Source organism: Schistocerca cancellata, chromosome 3 (assembly GCF_023864275.1).
Source record: "Schistocerca cancellata isolate TAMUIC-IGC-003103 chromosome 3, iqSchCanc2.1, whole genome shotgun sequence".
Classification (NCBI taxonomy): domain Eukaryota; kingdom Metazoa; phylum Arthropoda; class Insecta; order Orthoptera; family Acrididae; genus Schistocerca; species Schistocerca cancellata.
In genome coordinates this window covers 25,125,252-25,148,276 of record NC_064628.1, presented here as the reverse complement: position 1 = coordinate 25,148,276, position 23,025 = coordinate 25,125,252, and the positions used below count along the sequence as shown (strand labels likewise).

General features: G+C 42.3%; 1 protein-coding gene across 1 annotated transcript in view; it reads right to left on the bottom strand.

Annotated features, from left to right (window-relative positions):
- Positions 1 to 23,025, bottom strand: part of LOC126175495 (cholecystokinin receptor-like) — a 1,200,755-nt gene that overhangs the window by 615,866 nt on the left and 561,864 nt on the right. The window lies entirely within an intron of this gene.

The following is a 23,025-nucleotide window of genomic DNA, read 5'->3' as shown; positions in this document are numbered from 1 at the left end:
GGCAAAAACGACGAAAGCTGAATACAGCGGCGTCGGTCCCTATGATGGGCTTCGAGAGCGTCGTAAGATGGTGGGATGAATAGCACTGGCCCGCAGACGAGGAGAGGCTACGGAAGCCGGAAAAACTCACCTGTGTAACTCTGCCGCCGACCTTTACAGCGGTCGGCGGCGGAATACTAGAGGCACTATTTTCTGGTCACGTGTGTGGCGGACGCGAATAGGTCCCTTGGAAGTGGTGGGCCCTGCTATCTCTGGTACTGCCGCCTGGTGTCCGCCCATTACTGCGAATTCGTGAGGCTGATGCGTGCAGGGGCTATGTAGGCTGCACGCGTGCCCGAGGTGCCCGAACGGTTGCCGAATACTTCTGCGAAGTTCTCCGGTATAGCAGAACATACAGACATTTTGCACAGCGTACGTCCCGCAGTGCTGTAGATAACAACGCACGTGCGGAACTGTTGAGTAATCTTCGAGGGAAACGTAGTATTATAGCATCTCACAGTCTTACAGAGGAGATCGATGAAGATGATATACATGCTGCAGTAGTATTTAGTCCGAAAAACGAATCGCCTGGTCTAGATGGCATACTTGCAGAGTTTTATCAGGACTTCGAGGCGCAACTGACACCTAAATTATTAAAATTCTATAACGAACGTATGACACCTGAATTCGAATCCCGAAAGATTTCTTGGAAAGAATGGTCTTGCTTACTCTGAAAAACCCACACAGTATGTCTCTCTGAAGTCTATGACCCATCACACTGCTTAACAGTGATTACAAATTAATGACCAGAATCCTTGCACAAAGTCCCAAAGGATAATAAATGAGTTCACCGGAGCTGCCAAACTAGTACAGGCAAGGACAGATCAATCAGTGATTGGTTACAGAGGCATTATAGCTGCAGCAGACGTTCTTGAACTGCGATGTGTCATAATGTCACTAGATTTTGAAAAGGCATGCTCAGTCATCACAACCTCCTAGACACAGAGAGCGCCATGGAATTTCCACTACGGTTTCTCAACATTATACAAAGAATACAAAAAGAACGTCGCATCAAGAATTATGATCAACGGTCAGTTATCGAGGAGTTTTGATTTCAGTAATTCAATAGGGCAGGACTGCCCAATGTCTATGGCGTTGTTTTCCATTGCTATTGACTCTCTTTTCGTCAGTATGGAGCAAAAACTTCGAGGATTACTGATACATGGCCAAAATATTATCTACAAGGGAAAAAATCAAGTATAGCGAATGAAGGACGAGGACTTCCAACTCAAAACACCGCCGAAATAAAAGTGGTCTTCCTATGAAGCATGGGTGTAATATAAAGCACACCACCACCGCCAACTACAAGAAAATCTTAGTAAGCATACGTGCTGCAGTACAAACACACCGCACGAGGAAGCTGGACGAAGTTCAGAGAGTAGGACTTGCAAATACACACATTATATCCAAGTTGAGCCATGTGGTCCACGTGGTGGTGGTAGTTAGTGTTTAACGTCCCGTCGACAACGAGGTCATTAGAGACGGAGCGCAAGCTCGGGTTAGGGAAGGATTGGGAAGGAAATCGGCCGTGCTTTTTCAAAGGAACCATCCCGGCATTTGCCTGAAACGATTTAGGGAAATCACGGAAAACCTAAATCAGGATGGCCGGAGACGGGATTGAACCGTCGTCCTCCCGAATGCGAGTCCAGTGTGTGGTCCACGTTTACAATGCCTAAGGACATAGCCGTGAGATTGATGTCGGTGTTACGACACTACATAAGCCGCGACAACATTTTCAAAGTAAAATTCGAAAGCCTCTCTCTTTCGCCAGAAAATGGAGGACTAAATCTCACTAAAGTCACCTTTAAATCACAGGATTTATACATGTGCCGCACCTTCAAGCTGTGGACAAGGTCGCCCAATAGTGTAACGGATCATTTACTGAATGAGACCATTTCTGTTAGTCCGAACTCGTCCATAAGTGTGCAGCACATCCCAAACGGTTTTTATCATTTTAAGCAATTTCTAATAGATTTTAGTTACACCACCGCTGAATGTATGGCAACGTGAAAGATATGTATCACAAAATAAGAAAAGATAAGACCAGAAATGCTATGATACTTCTGAAATACCCACATTACGACTGGAAGAAGACTCGGAGGAACATTAGCCACCGGAACCTAGATTCGGATGTGAAAGCGACTTGGTACGAGGCTATCAACAGAAAAATACCTACCAAATCCGAACTTCACCCAATCCATCTAAAAGAGTCGCCGCTGTGAGCATCTTGTGGCTTAATGGATACTGAGAAGCACAGATTAGAGTACGTTAAAGCACAGATCTGGCAAACAATTACGCAACAGTTAGCTTGCATATGCAGGGTAGCACCAAACAGTATCACAGCAGCAGACCGCAGGCCCTTTATACCCATACGGAGTTGCATATCGGAACACGAGACGAGATACCGTCAGTTGGTTTGAGGGACTCTGAGTCCATTACATCGTGACAGCAGACACCAAATGGAAGGAAGACTTCTGGCTATATCTTAGGACGCAGCACCACAAGTTATTCAAAACAAAAAATATAAGGAGACTTACACAAATGTTTTGAAATAATCTAGTATTATTTAAGGCTAAATGACTATTTGTCTTGCATTATGGAACAGTATTTTTCGTTTACTTATTATTTTCGATGACGTTTCGGGATTGCAGCCGGAACACGTTGACTTCTTGCCACGATATTTCGGCTGGCAATCGTCCAACCATCTTCAGGTGAGTGTCCGTCACTGGAGGCGGCAAGTTTTTTTTCCTTTTTTATTGTTATTTTGAAACGTTTACAATAAAGGTAGGCCGGCAGCGGCCTATCTACGCCGCTCTTCGGTCATAGAGAATGTATACAGTAAACAGAAAGAAAAGCAAACAAACACGGCGGATAAAAACGGGAGACAGACGTAGTAAAAATAAATGAAGCCGTTCACGGGCGCAGTGTTTGGATAAAAACTTTCATCACTGTACACAACGGATAAGATAGAGTTTACACATGTGAGCGCGAACGGAGAGACACTGAAGCACCGACGCGAAGACAAAAACGAGCACAGGCAACGAGCACTGGCGACGATCTCCGGCGCAGAAAGTTCCTGGAGTCAACTTTATAGCAAAAAATGGCGCAACAACGCAGGCGCATTGGCCTCCGTCACAGGAGCGTCCTGTTTCGAAATCCGCGCCCTCTGGAGCTACTGTCCTATCTGTGGAGCGCAGGCGAATGCGTAATGGTGAAAACTACATGTCCTCCCTCTGTGGGAATGGACGCCCGCGTCGCTAAAAACAGACGTTAGATGTCGCCCACGGGACGCACGCACGCACGCACGCGTACGCACAGTCCGCTGCTCGACTCGCTGCGGCTCACTTTGTTACCGTCGCTCGCCTACCGCTACTAGAGCAAGACGCAAGAGGAAGCAGCCCGCAGCCGCGCTAGAGCTACTCTTCAATGTGATGGGTTGCCACCGCGGCCGCGGTCGCCGACGACGACGACAGTCGAAGCGCACCCAGTGGACTAGCAAAGAGGTGCATTGCTACACCAATGCCAGCAACTGAGGCACACGGCGAGTTGCTGCACGAACGCTGTCGGCTGCTTAAAGTGCGCAGCAGCCCACGACACTCGCAGCTGCACCGAGCCACGAGGGGTGGCCAGCAGATGCATGCACTGCTGGCGGTTCTCAACGTCGCGAACTCGCGCAGTTGCAGGTATCTGAAGGAGTCCCGCAACCAGAACGACGCATCACGACGGAGAGACGTCTACAGACGTTAAAGTAACCCACAGGGGAGTGTTATGGGACCATTGCTTTTCACAATATATATAAATGACCTAGTAGATAGTGTCGGAAGTTCCATGCGGTTTATCGCGGATGATGCTGTAATATACAGAGAAGTTGCAGCACTAGAAAATTGTAGCGAAATGCAGGAAGATCTGCAGCGGATAGGCACTTGGTGCAGGGAGTGGCAACTGACCCTTAACATAGACAAATGTAATGTATTGCGAATACATAGAAAGAAGGATCCTTTATTGTATGATTATATGATAGCAGAACAAACACTGGTAGCAGTTACTTCTGTAAAATATCTGGGAGTATGCGTGCGGAACGATTTGAAGTGGAATGATCATATAAAATTAATTGTTGGTAAGGCGGGTGCCAGGTTGAGATTCATTGGGAGAATCCTTAGAAAATGTAGTCCATCAACAAAGGAGGTGGCTTACAAAACACTCGTTCGACCTATACTTGAGTATTGCGCATCAGTGTGGGATCCGTACCAGATCGGGTTGACGGAGGAGATAGAGAAGATCCAAAGAAGAGCGGCGCGTTTCGTCACAGGGTTATTTGGTAACCGTGATAGCGTTACGGAGATGTTTAACAAACTCAAGTGGCAGACTCTGCAAGAGAGGCGCTCTGCATCGCGGTGTAGCTTGCTCGCCAGGTTTCGAGAGGGTGCGTTTCTGGATGAGGTATCGAATATATTGCTTCCCCCTACTTATACCTCCCGAGGAGATCTCGAATGTAAAATTAGAGAGATTAGAGCGCGCACGGAGGCTTTCAGACAGTCGTTCTTCCCGCGAACCATACGCGACTGGAACAGGAAAGGGAGGTAATGACAGTGGCACGTAAATTGCCTTCCGCCACACACCGTTGGGTGGCTTGTGGAGTATAAATGTAGATGTAGATGTAGATGTAGACCTGCGGCGGTGTCTGGTGCCAAGACGGCTGCTACGCCCCCCCCCCTCCCCCACCCTCCCGCCGAGGCGAGGGGTGCGAGCCGCGCCGACTGGAAGCCGCCACCGACGACGCCGTGGCTGGGGCCTGCAAGCAGCCTTCTCGGCCGAAGGGGCCGCACTCATAGCTGTTCACCGACAGCTCCAGCAGCTGCGTGAAGAGCTGCGGGCCCTCAAGAAGCAGACGCCTGCCCCGCACCAGCCTCCACTGTGGGGCGCCCGGCGGGGGTGGACGCCCCAACGCAGACGACCGCCTCCCTGGCCGATGCGGCAACGCAGGCTCTACTAGGGAGGTGGAGTCGGGGGTACCCACCGACAACAAGAAGACGTCCCCCGCGGAAACGGCCGCCCCCTCTGCCTCTGCTGTTACACAGACGGTGGAGCCCATGGACACCGAGGGAGAAGAAGACGATGAGCTGGAATTCGAGTGCCTCCCCCTCCCGATGGATGGCTAGAGGACAAATCTAAGGATGTAGAGGCTTATCTCACTAGGGGTAAGATAGATACTGCCTACAGGAAAATTAAAGAGACCTTTGGAGATAAGAGAACCACTTGTATGAACATCAAGAGCTCAGATGGAATCCCAGTTCTAAGCAAAGAAGGGAAAGCAGAAAGGTGGAAGGAGTATATAGAGGGTCTATACAAGGGCGATGTACTTGAGCACAATATTATGGAAATGGAAGAGGATGTAGATGAAGATGAAATGGGAGATACGATACTGCGTGAAGAGTTTGACAGAGCACTGAAAGACCTGAGTCGAAACAAGGCCCCCGGAGTAGACAACATTCCATTGGAACTACTGACGGCCTTGGGAGAGCCAGTCCTGACAAAACTCTACCATCTTGTGAGCAAGATGTATGAAACAGGCGAAATACCCTCAGACTTCAAGAAGAATATAATAATTCCAATCCCAAAGAAAGCAGGTGTTGACAGATGTGAAAATTACCGAACAATCAGTTTAATAGGCCACAGCTGCAAAGTACTAACACGAATTCTTTACAGACGAATGGAAAAACTAGTAGAAGCCGACCTCGGCGAAGATCAATTTGAATTGCGTAGAAATACTGGAACACGTGAGGCAATACTGACCTTACGACTTATCTTAGAAGAAAGATTAAGGAAAGGCAAACCTACGTTTCTAGCATTTGTAGACTTAGAGAAAGCTTTTGACAATGTTGACTGGAATACTCTCTTTCAAATTCTAAAGGTGGCAGGGGTAAAATACAGGGAGCCAAAGGCTATTTACAATTTGCACAGAAAGCAGATGGCAGTTATAAGAGTCGAGGGACATGAAAGGTAAGCAGTGGTTGGGAAGGGAGTAAGACAGGGTTGTAGCCTCTCCCCGATGTTATTCAATCTCTCTATTGAGCAAGCAGTAAAGGAAACAAAAGAACAATTTGGAGTAGGTATTAAAATCCAAACAAAAACTTTGAGGTTCGCCGATGACATTGTAATTCTGTCAGAGACAGCAAAGGACTTGGAAGAGCAGTAGAACGGAATGGATGGTGTCTTGAAGGGAGGATATAAGATGAACATCAACAAAAGCAAAACGAGGATAATGGAATGTAGTCGGGTGATGTTGAGGGTATTAGATTAGGAAATGAGACACTTAAAGTATTAAAGGAGTTTTGCTATTTGGGGAGCAAAATAACTGATGATGGTCGAAATAGAGAGGATATAAAATGTAGACTGGCAATGGCAAGGAAAGCGTTTCTGAAGAAGAGAAATTTGTTAACATCGAGCATAGATTTAAGTGTCAGGAAGTCATTTCTGAAAGTATTTGTATGGAGTGTAGCCATGTATGGAAGTGAAACATGGACGATAACTAGTTTGGACAAGAAGAGAATAGAAGCTTTCGAAATGTGGTGCTACAGAAGAATGCTGAAGATTAGATGGGTAGATCACATAACTAATGAGGAAGTATTGAATAGGATTGGGGAGAAGAGAAGTTTGTGGCACAACTTGACCAGAAGAAGGGATCGGTTGGTAGGACATGTTCTGAGACATCGAGGGATCACCAATTTAGTATTGGAGGGCAGCGTGAAGGGTAAAAATCGTTGGGGGAAACCAAGAGATGAATACACTAAGCAGATTCAGAAGGATGTAGGTTGCAGTAGGTACTGGGAGATGAAGAAGCTTGCACAGGATAGAGTAGCATGGAGAGCTGCATCAAACCAGTCTCAGGACTGAAGACCACAACAACAACAACAACCCCCTCCCGAACAAGAATTGTGTGAGGGAGGTACTCACGAAGATAGCTGACTCATTGCGGGGTGGCAGCTATCCCCGTCACAGCACTCCCTACCCGTTCACGGCAGCCAATATCCCTCCCTTACCCCACAAACCCTATCCTTTCCACTGGGGGTGCGAACCTCTGAACCAAAAGGTCAACTGGAGGGAGCTCGTCCGTCGTGGAGGTCTGGAGCTCATTAGTCGATACTCGATCTTCACGGAGGTACATGACAGAGGAAGCTGTCCTCTACATCCGACAAAACCCGCCCTGTTTCAGATACATAGAGGACCAACCAACAAGAGAGGAAAAAGCAACTTCAACCTGAGAGGAGCTGAGAAGGAACAGCTTAATTAAGCTTATACTCCTATATCTCGGGCCAAGGATTAGGTCCGGCAGTTGACACTGACAGTGACAGATGTCGACAGACGTGTCATTATGAATAAACTGTCTTCTCTCAGAGGAAATTAGAGAGGTCACCGGGTCCCAAGCCTTATTCAGCTGAAAACCGCCATCACTACCGCCGGACGATTGCCAGCCCAAAATATCGTGGCAAGAACTCAATGTGATCCGGCTGCAATCCCGAAATGTCATCGACCATTCAATACGCAGGGAAAACTTCAAGAATTACTTATTATTTATTTTTTCTCATTAATTTGGACGATAATAATGGCTAGAAAGAACGTAAATAAATTAATAATGAAAGTAACTGAGTTTAGTATTACATCATTCCCAAGAAAAGTTGGCGGCATAATAAAATGCAATATTCATTTTATAATGTCTACTCCTTTCTCACAAATTTGTAAGTCATGATGACATTTATTTCTATTATGTGAAGAATTGTCAGTTATAATGTATGTGCCTCTTAACAATCGTTTTTAACTTCCAAATCTAAGGATGACAAGATGAACAATAGAAAACGCGCCGTCTCATTCAAGGCGACGAAAACATTATGTGGACAAGGACTGCGAAAGAAGTTATTTTCATTTCAAAGGCAACTGAAGACGACATCGAAGAAATCGAATTTGGAGAGCGCAAGGCGAGGCTGAAGGGAGGAAGGAGGCAAAAAAAGAAAAGAAAGTGCTTAGCGTTGCGGCTTCTTAATTTTGCGTCCCGTTTTCGAAACCCGAGCATTACTTTTATTTATTTTACTTTATTTTTATAGTTTCCATTTATCCATCCGTGTCAATTGAAAGTTACTACACGAATGCTTCTTGTCAAATTAGGGGATAAAAAGGCGATAACTTGTCAAATTACAACTACATTTCACAATAACTGTCACACATTTATTTCACAAGATATACGTGTATGGAGTATTGAGGGGTTACAACCTTTTTAAATTCTCTTATTCCGATACTTCATTCTCACTTCAGTTCTTACAATTTATTCACGTGTTTATCTTCTGGAAGATTCGATGCATTCCCTTGCTTAATACCGATTGTAGAGCCGGCTGCTCTGGCGGAGCGGTTCTTGGCGTTTCAGTCTGGAACCGCGCTGTTGCTACAGTCGCAGGTTCGAATCTTGTCTCGGGCATGGATGTGTGTTATGTCCTTAGGTCAGTTAGGTTTCAGTAGTTCTAAGTCTAGGGGACTGGTGACCTCAGATGTTAAGTCCCATAGTGCTTAGAGCCATTTGAACCACTTTGAACCGATCTTAGAAATATTCGGAACAGAGATATTCCGAATGCCATGAGCATCAGGCGAAGGCAGGTTTGCCACTGTGACATTTCTTTGTACGAATCTCACCCGGGAATGAAACGCAATTAACACTGGTGAGGATTTATCGTGTTGGAAATAATTTCGTGACAAACTATGCATAATATATCACTTATCTGTAAACTGCCGCTTGCAATAGATTATGAATCACACTACATGAATTTCACCGAAAACAGTTTCAAATAATTCCTTCACTCTTTCTTTTTTTTAAAAAAATAAATTCAACTGATGTACAATTGGCAGACGAATATGAACAACTTTTTTTCAGTAAACACTGGAAAACATTCGTGTAGTAATCTTCAACAGGCACGAAGGGTATATAAATGAAAAGCAAAAATGAAGTAATAATCGGTTTAGAACACCAGGTGCAAAGTTAAGAAGTCACGACGCTAACCTCTCTGCCACCATTTCGTCTGAGAATATCGTGCGGTAAAAGGCACGTAAAGTACCTTGAAAATACCTCCAAAACTTTGACAGTAGTTTTTTTAATTTTTTTTTTTTTTTTTTAAGGAACGGTCTAGTATCTGCGGATAAGCCGAGACACGTGTTCGCTTGTTTTGATTCCTCTTCCACTGAGCGAAGTTTCTAGGAAATCGGGTGATGGCAGTTGCCGTGTTCTCCTCGTCAGCTTCGCAATGGACAGTGTTCATAATGTTACGGCGCCATAACTGTTCATAAACGTAGCAACTGATTAAAGGTAATCCATTCACCATCAAGACCAAATTAAAAATCTTCGCAATGTTTTTCTTCCCTTGAGCTCCTATGGGTCAGAAAAATGGTCTTTAGCTACAACACTAACGCCTAGAAAATGCAAGTTGTCTAGGATGAATTCCTACGTATTGCTACTGACGCATTGTATTTACTGAGAGACTCATGAACATACACAGAATTCGAAATTCGTAAACTTACTGGAATGATACAACAGCAAGCCAATAACTGTGAGACCAAGACTGAATCTTCGTCTCATCTCATCCGAGCCATAGGTAGCATTCCACCTGACACAAGATACAATTTTCCCCACCTGATTCTCAGTCGCCAGTTCGATAGGGCGAGTTCGATACCCAAGTTATTTCAATCCTGATTACTACGGCAGTGCATAACACACAACTGAAACGCAGCACCACAGCCCAGATACAAGGTATGAGACCAATGCTCTCACGGATCCTGACACTCAACACCTCATACTGTTCCGTAGGCCACTGACCTTTGCAGTGACGCTGCGTACTAGCAAGCGCAAGATTGTGACGCTCCGGCATTTGACTCTGCTGTCAACTGTTCGGCCGACTAAAGGGCGCTCCAGACGGGCGATTTGACGGTCTCGTGGACAGGGCCCTTTGTAGTGAGGGCTCCCTTTGTCATCAGTGGTTTGAGCAGCCACGCCTGCTAACCGCCGCGCCTCTGTGTTCTGTGTGACAGCTGCATGGCGTTCGGAAACGTCTACAGGAATAATACGCAGAACCCGGTGTCAACGGCCGAGGACTAGGAAACGACGTGGACCACTCAGGTTTTTCTTCTTTCTTGTGTGGCACTCCTGGTACAGTTCAGTATTTGTAACGACACAGTAAGTAGTTTTGTGAATAGAAGCCTCTATATCGCTTAAGGGGCTCCGGAACGCCCTATACTTGCAATGTTAAAATAACGCTTATAAATTACATCTTTCCTCACAAAGTATTTGAGGTAGGAAGTTGAACTTTTTACAGATTATTTATTGGAATATGGGCTACAACTTAACACAGGGATTTTACAAAATTTTAATTCAGTTATTAAAGATGATTTTTTTCAATTGTAATGAAAATTCACAACGTTTTTTGGCAATTTGTTATTTATATATTCAAAAATATACAGTTTTTTTGGAAAAAGGCTGTGTTAAATTATGCAGAAGGTACTGTGTAACATTTACTGAAAGTTTGAAACAAATATGTTTGGAAGATCCTTAGAAAACATGTAATTAGTATGAGAAAATAAAAGTTTTGGGAATCGAGCGACAAAGATTGGATTAACTTTTTAGTGCATTCCAGGTCCATAGGATGGATTATCTTCATCCTCTGCAAACTCCTCCTCCAGCTTCCTCTTGCTCCTCCTCCTGTTTACTCTTGCTTGTATTTCTAGACTCTTTACAGCCCTGTCTGCAGCCCGAAGGCGTTCCTTCTCTAAAGCAAGCATCGCTTGTACCATGTTAGAATGTTATTATTTACAGTAATAACACATACCTTTGGCTTTCCAACATTTCTCCTTTTCTTAAAAGCCTTCAGAGGATTTCTAATAACTTTACTTTTACTCATTATTGTACTTCAACAAATTAGAGATTCAAAAAACACAATTAATTACGAATATTTTCGAGATAACGACAGAGTAAATAAACATGAAACAATCGACAATCACACTAGCGATATATATTGAACCATCACAGGTTAGCCACAACACATACTTTATCACACATCACTAAAATGTACCTGATGAACACGGACGTTAATAATAACACCATTTGACAGCAGTTTAACAGCGCCACAGTGGGTCACGCCCATGTAGAACACATTTAAAAAAAATTTAAAAATAGTTGTAGTCTTCGGAATTGAATAAATTATATATCTATTAAAAGGTAATAGCCTGCAGATTCAGAAAACGCAAAAAAGTAAAAATTGAACTTTTCATGATTTTGAGACTTTCCGGAGCCCCTTAATATATGTCTTTATTCAATGCGCTGCTTCGGCGACAGCCACCTTCACATGTCAAAAACCTTAGAACTTGCGAAACAAGGTTCAGCATCAGCATTAAAAACCTATACCCAATCGCAGTGTCAACCCCATAAATTCTCATCACAGCACATGAATTATTTTTCTTTCTTAATTTATTATAAATTTTGCTTTAAACTACCAGTGTGAGTAAAATTAACAATCAAGTGCGTGTAAAACTATCCATCTTTGTCTGTATTCGGTGCAAAAAGTGTAGTTTCCTGTTCTTTCTGCACGGTATGTACAGATGAAAAGAAACCTGTTTCTTTTAATATTTTATAATGTTATCAGTAGAAAAAATTAGAGTGAACAGAAAAACAGCTTGAAAAATTTCTATAGCAGTTTAGAGAGCTAAACTTAAGTTGGTGCGTACCCCAAAGATGAATTCTGTGTTGCAAGCAGGCGAGGGCAGAGAGTGGCAACAGGTGAACAGCTGTGACCGGTGGCAGATGTGCGGAGTGCTGGTTTCTGGACGATGGTGTCACAAGGGGAGACGGACCAGCGACATCACATATCTTTGGAGGTGGTTTTGTCCATATACTTTTCGTTCTGTAGTGGGGCAAAGTGTTCCCGATAGGCAATGTTTGTGGAAGATTTGCAGATCCAGCCTTCGCCTGGTGACTTAAGGAGACCTCCTGAAAACCCTTGGCTGGAATAGGGAACTGCAAATATTTTAATTTATGTGTGGGGCAAGGTTGTCCAAAAAATTGAAGTTTGTGTGTATGTACATATCTATGTTTATGTGTGTGTATGAATGTATATATATCCGCATGTGTGTGTGTTGGGGTGGCTCTGTGTGTGGCATCTAATTAAACGTTATGTCAATAGCTACATCTTTTTGCTACTACTGTAATACTGTTACCTATCAGCATACCAGCGTAAACTACACTGAGAAAGTCGAAAATGCACTGATTTGCACTAGAGCTTAGTAACATTTTCCAAAGACAGCTCTTCCTCTGAAATTAGGTTTACCTACAAGTGAATAAATTACTTCCTTTCAAGTAGATGATTCCTGTTTCAATTAATTTTACACAAAAAGGGAGTGTGTGTAATGTCTACCACGAAAAGAATCTTATTTCTCCGTACTGAATCATAATAAACGGCCTCGTTACGGACAAACAGGTAACATGATTAAATACTGTTGTTTGTAATAGCAACCAACACAACCAGAAAAAATTATTTCTTTTATACAGTCACAGTTTTTATTTTGCTTACTGGCTACTGAATTTAGTACCAAGGACTATCATCAGACTATCCCTAGTTCGCAGTGTTCATGCTCAGTATGTGTGTCATATAACGCTTATTTTAGGGCAGAAAGAAGGTCGCATCGGTCATAATGTCATCGTCTTATGTATTGCATTGTAGATCTAGATTTCACCTGACAGTTGGACTAACGCTTGTACTTAGACTGTAATATCTGTTGTTTAATTACATTGAGTTTAGATGACTACTTATAACATAGTGATGACAGCTGCATTGTCAGTTGAAATCTACATCTGCAATGGAATAAAAAAGACAAGCGACATTACGACTGATCCTGGCCTTCTTTCTGTCTGGGATTGTATCGCAGTGGTGTGGCAGAATCATTAACATGGAATCAAACATGATGAAGATTATTTTACCAAAATGAATACTCTTCCAGCAGAGGTTGCTAAAAGTGGTCATAATTTTTAGTGAAGTCACTTTAATTAAGACACAGGTCTGTAGAAATTCAGTAACTAAAGAATTTAAATAATTACAGTTTCACATATGTTGTATATCCATTTTTCAAAACAGTTAGTAAGAAATTCCAAGTGAGAGTGTGGTGTTAGTTACTAAAACACAATTGTTGACACTAAAATTTATTTTAAAGACCCTAAAGTGACTGGGGTGGTCCGTCATTGTGGTGGGTAATGCAACAGGGTCAGCATTTTGTTAATCAGCCACCAATGTGGTGTAAGAGGTCCGAGCAGATGTAATTTCGATGTATTGCTCACGCGCTGCCTGCGATATGCAAGGTATAAAAGAATCGCTGACCAGAGAGCAGTGTTGACTGAGTAGGAACTGTGTAGCTGTAGCAGTAAGTTGTTGCTAGTCTGCGCTAGTCTGCAGTCTGCTCTGGTCTGGTCTGGTGTATCGTGTTGGCTGGGCCGGTCGCGGTGCAGCGATGCCGGAGCCTGAGTATTATTGTATAACGTAAAAAGCAGCCTCGCGCATATCTAGTAATGTTATCTGAACTCCCATGCAAATGTTTTAAAAATGTCCTAATAATAATCTTTGCATATAAAGTAATTTTTTTACAAGCATTCATTTCAATTTAAAGAATTTACTAATTTCTCCAATTCATGATCATTCCGATTGTTGCAAAAGAAAAATCAGTTGTTTCCTTTCATAAATGACAAATCTATCGGCCAGCATTGCACAGGGCTGTGCCGGAAAAATTTAATGTAAGAGCAGATATATTTGGCGACTTTATTGAGGTGAGAATTTTTCCTTTTTTATTCAGAATGATCTGACAGGGCCATGACGCAGCACTGCTGTCGCCCAAAATTTACCAGGTTAAATTCACAGTGAATTACTGAAAAGTCATAAGTGAGCGACAATTTAATTGAGAGGTTAGTTACATTGTTTTATTACCAGGTTACTGAATTTATTTTTTATTACGAGATTTAGGAATATTTCTGTTTCGAGCTTACATTAAATGAGAAAAGAATTTTGTGGGTACATTAAATGGGAAAGAAATTTTGTGTGGAGGTTAAATGTGAATGGATTTCTGTAGGGAGGTTACAAATGTGAGAGAAAGAATTTTGTTTTGAGGTTACACTAAAATTAGAGTCATTATCCATATCATTTTAATTTATATTTTGTGGGGAGTATACAGTGGGGATGCAGTGAGGGGGTGAGAGGATGCCTTACAAGTGTCTGATTTATCATCAATAAAACGGCGTTGATAAACCTCACATTGTTACTCAGTATGACAATAGTTGTGCAAATGCACAGGGAGGGGGTGGGGGGGGGCAGCACCCACATGATATAAGCCATATACAGCTCATGGGGAAGGCAGTGTGGTCAGCATGTGGGTCTCTGGGTGTCATGCAAGTGAAGATACAATGATGCCAAGGGTGGCAGCCAAGTAGCCCTTTGGTGGCAGCTCACCACAACAGTGACTGCACAAGCCAAAGGTAGGCAGCCAGAATTTGCCTACTCAAGTGACAGTGGGTGAGTGGCTGCACAGTCCTGGACGAGAGCCAGAGATCTCCAGGGTGGAAGGCTCGCAGCCTCCCAAGTGGCCTGCCAGTTAGAGGCCACTAAGTCTACAGCACCCCTACTTGCAGTAGGGTTGCAGCAAGCAGCGGAAGAGTCCAGCCACATCGACTGCTAAGCTCAAAGGTTTGTAGACCCATGGACAGGCAGAATCAGTGGCTGATGTAGATCCATCCTAGGGACTAATGGGTGGCAGACTGGGGTACCTTTGATTAAAAATGATGAGTATTTATACAATTTTGGGCCATCCTTGTTTTGTTACTGCATTCGTTTTTATCACTTAATCCACAACAAGTTTGTGGTTCAGATCTGAAATAACTGGGTCACTGACACAGTAAAGGCTCTGCCTTGCTGCTTCATCATTGATATTTCCACTCTGGATGTGCCCTGCTAGGTAGTATGCACCTGTCATATCACAATTCTTGTGATGTCAACATGTGTGGTAATCTGTGGACTTACCCACTTATATTGCCCTTTGCATTAGCTGTGACAGGTATCTTGTTTTCTACTTGGTTGGACCCAATTATTTGTGGCTCAACAATCCTCTGTTTTCGTTTGACATGGAAGATACGTTATCGATTTGATTCTAGAGGCCACTGACAATAATAATCTCCAATGTCATATTACGTTTTGTATTTTTGATGAATGTGTAATGATGATGTAATATGAATGTGTGTGTATGCAGTTCTGTAGAACTGACAAGTCGTTTATTATGCAATAGATTATGCGAAAAAGCAGTGTTGGCAGGACTGACTAAATTATTGACCACACCTCTGTCAATATTCGTCGAATTATTTTTTCAATTTTGAGTGATTTATTTTCAAAACTATGCAAGTCAAAGTTGCAACACTATGTTCGGTGTTCGATTCGCTTATGGACAACATTCCATAAGCCAAGATATTGCGAAACTTGGTGGCTGTGTTACACAGTCCATCGATTTCTTGAACTACGTAGTACTATCACATTTCTCTCAAAAACAGCAAAATAAAATTAAAGAAAAAAACCCGGTGTGACGGCTTTTCGTGGAGTACATTCAAGAGGGGTTTAGTAGGTTTTACTACCTCTTTCCACCAGATGAAGGCGGCAACGAGCCATAGCACGGATTCCATGTGATGCCAAGCGTATCAGAGGCCCACTCTTTGACTGTATTCACTCAAACTCTACCCAAAGCTGAGGGAGATTGGTTGCAGCTGTGTCCACGACAGCGCGTTTCGCTTGGTGGAATCCCGAATGTCGTTAATAGCATTGCGATCAGATGATGGTGGCTGGGGGTGGATGGGTATGGGAGAGAGTGTGGTACACACAAGCATCCTCATGCCTGTAGAGAGCTTCTCAAAACATCCTGACATAATTAAGGTACGACAGCTTATCTTGATCAAGGGACAACTCGCTATTGAGGGGAAGAAAAGTGCTACAGACGAACTGACGGATACATATGACAGGAAAGTAGATTATGAAATGTCAGACAGCATGGCTGAACAGGCAGTTCGGTGTGCAGGGAGTCCACATACATAAGAGCACCGCTCTGGGGGAAGTACCGAGTGGAGCTGGCAGTTTGACCAGCAGATGACACCTGAGCCTCTGTTATTGGCAGAATATGTAGACCACGAAGTAAGCCGGTTACCAATGGGCGCCAGGTTGAAGGATTATTGCGAGTGGTGTTCTGTAGGTAAGTGGCCTTGGCAGGACCCCACATGACAAAACATATTATTTCAGTCATCCTTCCTGATTTAACTAGATATTTCGATATTAGATATAAGATTACGTTTCAGAAAATCAACTTACAGTATCCCAATTATTTGTAAAAGACATTTTCGATTCTTTCTTTATTAAACAAGTAGAACTAATAGTCCTTTCATCTTCTTCAACCAACGGTGATATAAGGTTGTATCATTCCTGTAACTTGTACTATCTGTTAAATAATAGTACTGTTTGAATTATTTCCTCTTTTTTCGGTGGCATAATGCGAAACCTTGTGTTCACGTACTAATGAAGTTAGTTTGGTATAGTTATTGGGCTGTAAATTAGTTGGAAACAGTAAATCTGATGAAGCGTCGATCTCGCCCAATAAACGTACTACCGCCTTCCCATTGCAACATTTGTAAGTCTAACGTGCAGCCTATGTATTTAATGAAGACAGATTGTGCTAAACTAACTTTTCGCGTTGACGATTAACAATAACATTATTTCGCGTCAGCAAGCTCGCTACTTTCCAACGACGCGTGCTTGGCCTGAAGTTAATTCTTGCACGAGAGTAAATGTTAATTCCTACGGATGAGAATCATTTTCCGCCGTAAGAATAAGAAAACCAACACCTCCGTGACAATTTTATGATTACATTTTTTCTTTTCTGACCGGCAATGTGATGTTTCATTTCTTCGAAACCTTTTTACTGTCATGAACAAATTTGAAAGAACAAAATCCATGCTGGGGAAGAAAGGTGATACATTACGAGATTGAAAATTGTTTCACGGCCCCCGCATAAGTAAAATCCATACTAATAAAAATACAGAATAGTCATGGCCCCACAAGAGAGAGAAAGCACGTCCAAAAACCCTCAGCGCATATGTGAAAGCTCCTTGGATACTGACAATGGAAGATAAAAATCTGCCTCCTACCTTAAAAAATTAATAATTTCTCAACGCCTCAAGCTATCTTAACGAACAATGTGTAAATGATAGCGTTTGAACAGCATTACCAGAAATCAGTTTCAGATTTTTTTTTCAAGCAGTGCAGTTTGAGTTGATTCAAAGATTTAAAAAATGAATTTCAGTACAAAATATACCGCAAAGCGATAAGTATAGAGGCAGCGTCGTTAATAGACTACAATAGGTTCTTGCAGAGGTGTTATTCTCCCATAGATTTCAAATAGGTGGCAATAATTAGTGATAATTTTTATTGTTTCACTGAATAAGATGCAAATAAACGAAAAACGAAACATCCCAGCAAAATAAATAATATGAACACGGAGAAGATAGTAAGGTTGTAAGTAGGCTGTTTAGGTTCTTATATTGGTAACGCCCGCCGCCACGTAGCGCTCTCTGTATGAAAATCACTGGCTGTGCTGTGTGCAGTCTGTGGCTAGTTTGCATTGTTGTCTGCCATTGTAGTGTTGGGCAGCTGGATGTGAACAGCGCGTAGCGATGCGCAGTTGGAGGTGAGCCGCCAGCAGTGGTGGATGTGGGGAGAGAGATGGCGGAGTTTTGAAATTTCTAAGACTGGATGTAATGAACTGCTATATATATTATGACTTTTGATGACTATTAAGGTAAATACATTGTTTGTTCTCTATTAAAATCTTTCATTTGCTAACTATGCCTATCAGTAGTTAGTGCCTTCAGTAGTTTGAATCTTTTATTTAGCTGGCATTAGTGGCGCTCGCTGTATTGCAGTAGTTCGAGGAACGAAGATTTTTGTGAGGTAAGTGATTTGTGAAAGGTACAGGTTAATGTTAGTCAGGGCCATTCCTTTGTAGGGATTTTTGATAGTCAGATTGCGTTGCGCTAAAAAATATTGTGTGTCAGTTTAAGCACAGTCTTGTATAATTGTTCTAAGGGGACGTTTCAAGGTTCTAGTCCCCACTCATGTGCATTACAGCAGCGATGAGGTTAATGTAATTATTATTCGTCACGAAGTTCACATCCAACCAATGAAAGACGTTATGTTGGATTTTATGAGAAGAAGACAAATTGGAATTTTTTAAAGGAATCAGCTGACAACTGCAAGTAAGTAAACTGATTGGTTGTATAATATTAGTAGTAATATGAGCAATCAGTGTAATTTTGTAAGTTCTTGCACAGATCGAGGCTATTTAAGGGCAGCGTCCACGCTGGGCTAGGTCAGTTGATGGCCGGGGTGTCAGTCGTGTTTCAAGTGTTTGAAATTTTTTCGGGTGACGAGTCTAGGCACACGTAGAATTTTTGCAGGAGTTTAGAAACTTATAAAAGCCTTCGACAGTCGTGTTCGTGAACTCTGAAAATTAGCTTGATGTTAAATAATCGTAAAATTTGTACACCAGTTTGTGCAGTTTAGCTCTGAACAGTAGCATGGAGTTTAAAGACGTGTAAAATTTCTGCATAGAGTCGTAGACTCTGAAAAGTTATCCGCAACAGATTTTTTTGACTTGGAACAGCAACGTTTAGTGACGCACTCTTGAGCGAGCACACGGAAGGTTAGCCTTAACTATATGGAGATGGTATCTGTTCTTTCGGACCTTCTTCTTCTGTGCGGATGCACAAGCATTGCCCGAACTCTTACGGGACTCGGTAAGATTGTCTGCCGCCAGTAATAAGTGTAGTGGGCGGGGGCACTGCGAGTGTAGTGTGTGGACATTAAGTTGGGAATGTGGGTCTCACGGGGAACGTGCAAGGCATAAATCCCTGCAGTCGCACTGTTCTCTGTGCCTTTGGTGGCTCAGATGGATAGAGCGTCTGCCATGTAAGCAGGAGATCTCAGGTTCGAGTCCCGGTCGGAGCACACATTTTCAACTGTCCCCGTTGATGTATATCAACGCCTGTCGACAGCTTAAGGTACTGATTTAATTATTAATTCATTCTAGAGGGCTGCATGGTCACCGAAAGAACAGATATCACAGCTCATTTGTGGTGGGCTAAGAGAACAGTAACAAGGAAAGAGGTTTATGTACGATCCCTATGGAGCTACGAGGTCAACAGACTTTTAAACACTCACGCGCGTTATTAAGTCCTTTTACACCAATTGACTTTGTAAAAACTACAGAGGAATAACCCTCATGAGTCATACAGCCAAGATTTTTGAAAGAATTTTACTAAATCGAATAAGTGAAAAGATAGAAAAGGAGCTGAGTGAAGAGCAGCATGGGTTTAGGAAAGGAAGGAGCACGATCGACCTGATATTTTCTATCCGTCAACTGATGGAAAAAAGTTGGGAGTATAACAAAAGGGTGATAATGGTTTTTATAGACATAGAAAAGGCATATGACTCAGTTGACAGGGAAAGACTCTGGGAAGAACTGAAGAAGATAGATATAGAAGATGGATACATTAATGTTATAAAGACAATGTACAGAGGCCACAATTGTAGAATTAGAACACCATTGGGGAACTCTGAATACTTTGAAATAAGACAAGAAGCAAGGAAGTATTCTATCTCCTGCGCTTTTTAATGTTGTGATGGAGGGAATGAATAGGGCAGTTAAAGATATAGTAAAAGAAAAAGACAAAAAGATGATTTTTGCAGATGATGTGGTGATATGGGGTGATAAAGAGGTAGATGTACAGTTATAGCTTGATGCGTGGAAGGAAATAATGGAAAGGTATGGATTAAAAATAAATAAAGATAAGAGTGAAGTAATGGTATTTGGAAGGGAGAAAGGAATCAACGGAAATATTACCTCGAATGGAGAACCCCTCAAAGTGGTAGAAAGTTTCACTTATTTAGGGAGTGAAATATCTAGGGATGGAAGAATAACGAACGAAATTAATAGGAGGTTACAGAAGGGAGGCAATTTCTACCAAACAATAAAACATCTGATTTGGAACAATGAAGTTTCAGAAAGAGAAAAACTCCTTATGAATAAGAATTATTACATCCCTATTGTCACCTATGGTGGAGAAACATGGACAATGGCAGAAAGGGACTGGAGCAGACTGCAAGCAGGGGAAATGAAATTTCTCAGAGCAGTTAAGGGAAACACAAGAATGGACAGAGTAAGGAATGTAGAGATTAGAAAGGATCTCAAACAAAAAAGTATGAGAGAAGAAATTGAAAGAAAGAGATTAAGATTGTATGGGCATGTTAAGAGGATGCATGGGCAGAGACTCCCCAAAATTATGGAAGAACTAAAGATGGATGGGAAAAGACCTAGAGGGCGGCCAAGAACACGGTGGAAAATGGTAGTGAGAATATCTGTTGAAAGGAGAGGTGTGACCTGGCAGCAAGTGGAGGAAGAAAAGTGGTGGGAGGACCGAGCCAAATGGAGAGGACTCGTCAGCACCCAGACCCGGCAGTAGCTGGAGCGGGATTCGGATATAGATAGATAGATAGATAGATAGACACCAATTGACAGCTTTCACTATGTTCCCAGGTGAGGGCCGCTCCCATACGTATGTACATATTCGACATAAACACCCCAAACAATAATACCTCTTGTCTGAAATATGCTTGTTGGCAAGTGATAAGCATAACCTCGTGTGATTTTTGATGTATTCCTACCTCCTCCTCGGCTCGTGCCTCAGTGTGCCGCGACACATTAGTCTGAAACACGTCTTTGCACCTCCGAGTAGTGAATGGCGGTAGAAGATTAGAGTTTTAGGTCCAGCTGACACCGAGAATGAGCATTTGCTTGGATTATGGAGGTCTTGGGGAATGAAACGCCTGCAGCCGCCCTTATGATTTTATTTGTTTTTTAGCTACCACGATTAGCGATAAGCAAAACGAGGATAATGGAATGTAGTCGAATTAACTCGGGTGATGTTGAGGGAATTAGATTAGGAAATGAGACACTTAAAGTAGTAAAGGAGTTTTGCTATTTGGGGAACAAAATAACTGATGATGGTGGAAGTAGAGAGGATATAAAATGTAGACTGGCAATGGCAAGGAAAGCGTTTCTGAAGAAGAGAAATTTGTTAACTTCGAATATAGATTTAGGTGTCAGGAAGTCGTTTCTGAAAGTATTTGTATGGAGTGTAGCCATGTATGGAAGTGAAACATGGACGGTAAACAGTTTTGACAAGAAGAGAATAGAAGCTTTCGAAATGTGGTGCTACAGAAGAATGCTGAAGATAAGGTGGGTAGATCACGTAACTAATGAGGAGGTATTGAATAGGATTGGGGAGAAGAGAAGTTTGTGGCACAACTTGACTAGAAGAAGGGATCGGTTGGTAGGACATGTTCTGAGGCATCAAGGGATCACCAATTTAGTGTTGGAGGGCAGCGTGGAGGGTAAAAATCGTAGGGGGAGACCAAGAGATGAATACACTAAGCAGATTCAGAAGGATGTAGGTTGCAGTAGGTACTGGGAGATGATGAAGCTTGCACAGGATAGAGTAGCATGGAGAGCTGCATCAAACCAGTCTCAGGACTGAAGACCACAAGAACAACAACACGATTAGCGATGGATGCAGAAGGAAATCGCTAGTTTCAATTTTATTGAATAATCCTGATCTTTGCCTCTAGCGACTGAGGGAAGTCACAGAAAACGTAAATCTTAGCTCCCGACTGAGATTGGAGCCGGCATTCTACAAAATGTCGCACCAGTGTCGTACACTGCGCCACCTCGCTCGGTCACCAGTTGATATGTCCTTTTTTTTCTAGTTATTCTAGTTAATATGTTTCGTAAACTAATCGCTGCACATATTTTGTGGAGGTTATTGTATTCACTAAAGCAGACTCGGCCACGGTCTGCAAAACTTTACCCGTGCACAATGTACTGCTCGCTTGCGGGCTGATGGTCGACCTGCCTCGCAAGCTTCATCTCGGCTTTGTTTGGTCCTTCTTTATGCAGAGCGACATTAATTTTCATTTAGCAGTGCGATGCGACACTTCCCTCCAGAATTTCGTGCGGCCTATTTTATTCGGCACAAATTTCTTAAGGGGCTCCGGAACGCCCTATATTTGCAATGTTAAAATAACGCTTGTAAATTACATCTTTTCTCACAAAGTATTTGAGGTAGGAAGTTGAACTTTTTACAGATTATTTATTGGAATATGGGCTACAACGTAACACAGGGATTTTACAAAATTTTAGTTCAGTTATTAAAGATGATTTTTTTTCAATTGTAATGAAAATTCACAACATTTTTTTGCAATTTTTTATTTATATATTCAAAAATATACAGTTTTTTGGAAAAAGGCTGTGTTAAATTATGCAGAAGGTACTGTGTAACATTTACTGAAAGTTTGAAACAAATATGTTTGGAAGATCCTTAGAAAACATGTAATTGGTATGAGAAAATAAAAATTTTGGGAATCGAGCGACAAAGATTGGATTAACTTTTTAGTGCATTCCAGGTCCATAGGATGGATTATCTTCATCCTCTGCAAACTCCTCCTGCAGCTTCCTCTTGTTCCTCCTCCTGTTTACTCTTGCTTGTATTTCTAGACTCTTTACAGTCCTGTCTGCAGCCCGAAGGCGTTCCTTGTCTAAAGCAAGCATCGGTCGTACCATGTTAGAATGTTATTATTTACAGTAATAACACATACCTTTGGCTTTCCAACATTTCTCCTTTTCTTAAAAGCCTTCAGAGGATTTCTAATAACTTTACTTTTACTCATTATTATACTTCAACAAAACAGAGACTCAAGAAACAGAACTAATTACGAATATTTTCGAGATAACGACAGAGTAAATAAACATGAAACGATCGACAATCACACCAGCGAT